Source organism: Arachis hypogaea, chromosome 3 (genome assembly GCF_003086295.3).
Source record: "Arachis hypogaea cultivar Tifrunner chromosome 3, arahy.Tifrunner.gnm2.J5K5, whole genome shotgun sequence".
Classification (NCBI taxonomy): Eukaryota; Viridiplantae; Streptophyta; class Magnoliopsida; order Fabales; family Fabaceae; genus Arachis; species Arachis hypogaea.
The window spans coordinates 25,872,709-25,879,554 of NC_092038.1; the positions used below are offsets into that span (position 1 = coordinate 25,872,709).

At 41.6% G+C, this 6,846-nt stretch overlaps 1 non-coding gene across 1 annotated transcript; it reads left to right on the plus strand.

Moving 5' to 3' along the window:
- Nucleotides 1-3,241: 3,241 nt before the first annotated feature.
- Nucleotides 3,242-3,349, plus strand: LOC112793846 (small nucleolar RNA R71). The gene has a single exon (XR_003198538.1). It is a non-coding gene; the product is annotated as a small nucleolar RNA R71 (small nucleolar RNA).
- The last annotated feature ends 3,497 nt before the right edge of the window (nucleotides 3,350-6,846 follow it).

Here is a 6,846-nt window from a genome sequence, read left to right on the forward strand (position 1 = left end):
CTTCTATTCCTTCTCCAATCATGATGCTATGAATCATGATAGCCCGGTCTATGGTAACTTCGGACCGGTTGCTAGTGGGGATGATGGAGCGTTGGATAAACTCCAACCATCCTCTAGCCACGGGTTTGAGGTCATGCCTTCTCAGTTGAACCGACTTCCCTCTTGAATCTCTCTTCCATTGGGCGCCCTCTTCACATATGACTGTGAGTACTTGGTCCAACCTTTGATCAAAGTTGACCCTTCTAGTGTAAGGATGTTCATCTCCTTGCATCATAGGCAAGTTGAATGCCAACCTTACACTTTCCGGACTAAAATCCAAGTATTTCCGCCGAACCATAGTAAGATAATTCTTTGGATCCGGGTTCACACTTTGATCATGGTTCTTGGTGATCCATGCATTGGCATAGAACTCTTGAACCATCAAGATTCCGACTTGTTGAATGGGGTTGGTAAGAACTTCCCAACCTCTTCTTCGGATCTCATGTCGGATCTCCGGATATTCACTCTTTTTGAGTGAAAAAGGGACCTCGGGGATCACCTTCTTCAAGGCCACAACTTCATAGAAGTGGTCTTGATGCACCCTTGAGATGAATCTCTCCATCTCCCATGACTCGGAGGTAGAAGCTTTTGCCTTCCCTTTCCTCTTTCTAGAGGTTTCTCCGGCCTTGGATGCCATAAATGGTTATGGAAAAACAAAAAGCAATACTTTTACCACACCAAACTTAAAAGGTTTGCTCGTCCTCGAGCAAAAGAGGAAAGAAGAGAGTAGAAGAAGAAGAAATGAAGGAGAGAGGAATGGCTTTTGTTTTCGGCCAAGAAGGGGAGAAGTGGTGTGTATGTTGTGTGAAAATGAAGGAGTGAAGGAGGGTATATATAGGAGAGGGGGAGGGGTGGGTTCGGTCATGTATGGGTGGGTTTGGGTGGGAAAGTGGTTTGAATTTGAATGGTGGGGTAGGTGGGGTTTTATGAAGGATGGATGTGAGTGGTGAAGAGAAAGATGGGATTTGATAGGTGAAAGGCTTTTGGGGAAGAGGTGTTGAGGTGATTGGTGAATGGGTGAAGAAGAGAGAGAGTGGTGGGGTAGGTGGGGATCCTGTAGGGTCCACAGATCCTGAGGTGTCAAGGAAAAGTCATCCCTGCACCAAATGGCAAGCAAAATTGCGTTTTTAGCCATTTCTGGCGTTAAACGCTGGGCTGGTGCCCATTTCTGGCGTTTAACGCCAGCTCCTTGCCCTTTTCTGGCGTTTAACGCCAGTCTGGTGCCCCTTTCTGGCGTTAAACGCCCAGAATGGTGCCAGACTGGGCGTTAAACGCCCATCTGCTAACCTTACTGGCGTTTAAACGCCAGTAGGTGCGTCCTCCAGGGTGTGCTATTTTTCTTCCTGTTTTTCATTCTGTTTTTGCTTTTTTCATTGATTTTGTGACTTCTCATGATCATCAACCTACAAAAAAACATAAAATAACAAAAGAAAATAGTTAATTATAAAACATTGGGTTGCCTCCCAACAAGCGCTTCTTTAATGTCATTAGCTTGACAGAGGACTCTCACGGAGCCTCAGAAATGCTCAGAGCTATGTTGGAACCTCCCAACACCAAACTTAGAGTTTGAATGTGGGGGTTCAACACCAAACTTAGAGTTTGGTTGTGGCCTCCCAACACCAAACTTAGAGTTTGACTGTGGGGGCTCTGTTTGGCTCTGTTTTGAGGGAAGCTCTTCATGCTTCCTCTCCATGATGACAGAGGGATATCCTTGAGCCTTAAACACCAAGGATTTTTCATTCACTTGAATGATCAACTCTCCTCTATCAACATCAATCACAGCCCTTGCTGTGGCTAGGAAGGGTCTGCCAAGGATGATGGATTCATCCATGCACTTCCCAGTTTCTAGGACTATGAAATCAGTAGGGATGTAATGGTCTTCAACTTTAACCAGAACATCCTCTACAAGTCCATAGGCTTGTTTTCTTGAGTTGTCTGCCATCTCTAGTGAGATTTTTGCAGCTTGCACCTCAATGATCCCTAGCTTCTCCATTACAGAGAGAGGCATGAGGTTTACACTTGACCCTAAGTCACACAAGGCCTTCTTGAAGGTCATGGTGCCTATGGTACAAGGTATTGAAAACTTCCCAGGATCCTGTCTCTTTTGAGGTAGTTTCTGCCTAGACAAGTCATCCAGTTCTTTGGTGAGCAAAGGAGGTTCATCTTCCCAAGTCTCATTTCCAAATAACTTGTCATTCAGCTTCATGATTGCTCCAAGGTATTTAGCAACTTGCTCTTCAGTGACATACTCATCCTCTTCAGAGGAAGAATACTCATCAGAGCTCATGAATGGCAGAAGTAAGTCCAATAGAATCTCTATGGTCTCTTTTTGAGCCTCAGATTCCCATGGTTCCTCATTGGGAAACTCATTGGAGGCCAGTGGACGTCCATTGAGGTCTTCCTCAGTGGCGTTCACTGCCTCTCCTCCCTCCCAAAATTCGGCCATATTGATGGCCTTGCATTCTCCTTTTGGATTTTCTTCTGTATTGCTTGGGAGAGTACTAGGAGGGAGTTCAGTAATTTTCTTGCTCAGCTGACCCACTTGTGCCTCCAAGTTTCTAATGGAGGACCTTGTTTCAGTCATGAAACTTTGAGTGGTATTGATTAGATCAGAGACCATGGTTGCTAAGTCAGAGGTATTCTGCTTAGAACTCTCTGTCTGTTGCTGAGAAGATGATGGAAAAGGCTTGCTATTGCTAAACCTGTTTCTCCCACCATTATTATTGAAACCTTGTTGAGGTCTCTGTTGATCCTTCCATGAAAGATTTGGATGATTTCTCCATGAAGGATTGTAGGTGTTTCCATAGGGTTCTCCCATGTAATTCACCTCTTCCATTGAAGGGTTCTCAGGATCATAAGCTTCTTCCTCAGATGAAGCTTCCTTAGTACTGCTTGGTGCATTTTGCATTCCAGACAGACTTTGAGAAATCATATTGACTTGTTGAGTCAATATTTTGTTCTGAGCCAATATGGCATTCAGAGTGTCAATCTCAAGAACTCCTTTCTTCTGACTAGTCCCATTGTTCACAGGATTTCTTTCAGAAGTGTACATGAATTGGTTATTTGCAACCATTTCAATCAGCTCTTGAGCTTCTGTAGGCGTCTTCTTCAGATGAAGAGAGCCTCCAGCAGAGCTATCCAAAGACATTTTGGATAGTTCAGAGAGACCATCATAGAAAATACCTATGATACTCCATTCAGAAAGCATATCAGAAGGACACTTTCTGATTAATTGTTTGTATCTTTCCCAAGCTTCATAGAGGGATTCTCCTTCCTTCTGTCTGAAGGTTTGGACTTCCACTCTAAGCTTACTCAATTTTTGAGGTGGAAAGAACTTTGCCAAGAAGGCATTGACCAGCTTTTCCCAAGAGTCCAGGCTTTCTTTAGGTTGTGAGTCCAACCATGTCCTAGCTCTGTCTCTTACAGCAAAAGGGAATAGCATAAGTCTGTAGACCTCAGGGTCAACCCCATTAGTCTTGACAGTGTCACAGATTTGCAAGAATTCAGCTAAAAACTGATGAGGATCTTCCAATGGAAGTCCATGAAACTTGCAATTATGTTGCATTAGAGAAACTAATTGAGGCTTAAGCTCAAAGTTGTTTGCTCCAATGGCAGGGATAGAGATGCTTCTCCCATAGAAGTCGGGAGTAGGTGCAGTAAAGTCACCCAGCACCTTCCTTGCATTGTTGGCATTGTTGTTGTTTTCGGCTGCCATGAGTTCTTCTTCCTTGAAGAATTCGGTTAGGTCCTCTACAGAGAGTTGTGCCTTAGCTTCTCTTAGCTTTTGCTTCAAGGTCCTTTCAGGTTCAGGGTCAGCCTCCACAAGAATGCTTTTGTCTTTGCTCCTGCTCACAAGAAAGAGAAGAGAACAAGGAAATATGGAATCCTCTATGTCACAGTATAGAGATTCCTTGAGGTGTCAGAAGAAAAAGAAAAATGGAAGGCAGAAGTAGAAAATTCGAACTTATCAAAGAAGATGAAGTTCGAATTTTGCATTAAGGAATAGTGTTAGTCCATAAATAGAAGGATGTGAGAAGAGGGGAAGTAATTTTCGAAAATTAAGGAAAAGATTTTGAAAACATTTTTGAAAAACACTAATTGATTTTCGAAAATGAAAGTGGGAAAGAAGTAAAGTGATTTTTGAAAAAGATTTTGAAATTAGAAATCAAAAAGATTTGATTGAAAGTTATTTTGGAAAAAGATGTGGTTAAGAAGATATGATTGTTTTTTTTTTTTTAAAAAAAAGTGATTGAGAAGATATGATTTGAAAAACATTTTAAAAAGATTTGATTTTGGAAATTGATGACTTGGCCATCAAGAAAAAGATATGATCCAAACATTAAACCTCTCTCAACAGAAAAGGCAGTATACTAGAAATGTTGAATCAAATCATTAATTGATAGCAAGTATTTTTGAAAAAGGAAAGAAATTGATTTTGAAAACATATGATTGAAAAGATATGATTTGAAAAAGATTTGATTTTGAAAAACTTTGGAAACCTGAAAAAAAATGCAATGAAAAACAGAATCTTCCCTCTTGTGCCATCCTGGCGTTAAACGCCCAGAATGGTGCACATTCTGGCGTTTAACGCCCAAAACACTACCCTTTTGGGCGTTAAACGCCCAACCAGGTACCCTGGCTGGCGTTTAAACGCCAGTCTGTCCTTCTTCACTGGGCGTTTTGAACGCCCAGCTTTTTCTGTATAATTCCTCTGCAGTATGTTCTGAATCTTCAATTCTCTGTATTATTGACTTGAAAAGACACAAATTAAAAATATTTTTGGATTTTTAATAATCAAAATGCAACTAAAATCAAATAACAATGCATGCAAGACACCAAACTTAGCAGTTTGTATACTGCTGACACTAATGAGAATGCATATGAGACACTGATGAGCGGATAATTTGTACGCTTTTTGGCATTGTTTTTAGTCTGTTTTTAGTATGATCTAGTTAGTTTTTAGTATATTTTTATTAGTTTTTAGTTAAAATTCACTTTTCTGGACTTTACCATGAGTTTGTGTGTTTTTCTGTGATTTCAGGTATTTTCTGGCTGAAATTGAGGGACCTGAGCAAAAATCTGATTCAGAGACCAAAAAGGACTGCAGATGCTGTTGGATTCTGATCTCCCTACACTCGAAGTGGATTTTCTGGAGCTACAGAAGCCCAATTGGCGCGCTCTCAACGGCGTTGGAAAGTAGACATCCTGGGCTTTCCAGCAATATATGATAGTCCATACTTTGCCCAAGATTTGATGGCCCAAACCGGCGTTCAAAGTCACCCTCAGGAATTCCAGCGTTAAACGCCGGAACTGGCACCAAAATGGGAGTTAAACGCCCAAACTGGCATAAAAGCTGGCGTTTAACTCCAAGAGGAGTCTCTACACGAAAATGCTTCATTGCTCAGCCCAAGCACACACCAAGTGGGCCCGGAAGTGGATTTTTATGTCATTTACTCATATCTGTACACCCTAGGCTACTAGTTTTCTATAAGTAGGACCTTTTACTATTGTAATCTGATCTTGGTTCTTCTGGTTCCCTCTCTGGGGCCGAAACCAATGATCACTTTTGTTCTTATGTATTTTCAACGGTGGAGTTTCTACACACCATAGATTAAGGTGTGGAGCTCTGCTGTACCTCGAGTATTAATGCAATTACTATTGTTCTTCTATTCAATTCCGCTTGTTCTTTGTCTAAGATATCACTTGTTCTTCAACTTGATGAATGTGATGATCCGTGACACTCATCATCATTCTCACCTATGAACGTGTGACTGACAACCACCTCCGTTCTACCTTCGATTGGGTGAATATCTCTTGGATTCCTGATACACGATGCATGGTTGATCGCCTGACAAACGAGCACTCGCCTGACAACCGAGCCATCCATTCCGTGAGATCAGAGTCTTCGTGGTATAGGCTAGAACTGATGGCGGCATTCAAGAGAATCCGGAAGGTCTAACCTTGTCTGTGGTATTCTGAGTAGGATTCAATGATTGAATGACTGTGACGTGCTTCAAACTCCTGAGGGCGGGGCGTTAGTGACAGACGCAAAAGAATCACTGGATTCTATTCCGGCCTGATCGAGAACCGACAGATGGATAGCCGTGCCGTGACAGGGTGCGTTGAACATTTCCACTGAGAGGATGGGAGGTAGCCACTGACAACGGTGAAACCCTTGCTTAAGCTTGCCATGGAAAGGAGGAAGAAGGATTGGATGAAGACAGTAGGAAAGCAGAGAGACGGAAGGGAAGGCATCTTCATACGCTTATCTGAAGTTCCTACCAATGAATTACATAAGTATCTCTATCTCTATCTTTATGTTTTATGCGTTTATCACTATACCCATTTGAGTTTGCCTGACTGAGATTTACAAGGTGACCATAGCTTGCTTCATACCAACAATCTCTGTGGGATCGACCCTTACTCGCGTAAGGTTTATTACTTGGACGACCCAGTACACTTGCTGGTTAGTTGTGCGAAGTTGTGTTTATGCCATGGTATTGAGCACCAAGTTTTTTGGTTTCATTACCGGGGATTATTTGATTTGTGAAAAGTACTGATCACAATTTCGCATACCAGACACTTAAACACTCAAGTCAAGAGAATTCAAAGATTAGAGTAAGAAATCATCAATAACATCTTGAAGATCCTTAAGACGCATGAATGAATGCATGCAATTGACACCAAACTTAAAATGAGACACTAGACTTAAACAAGAAATATTTTTGGATTTTATGATTTTGTAAATTTTTTTTTTTCGAAAATTAAGTGGAAAAAGGTATCAAAATTCTTAATGAGAATCCCAGG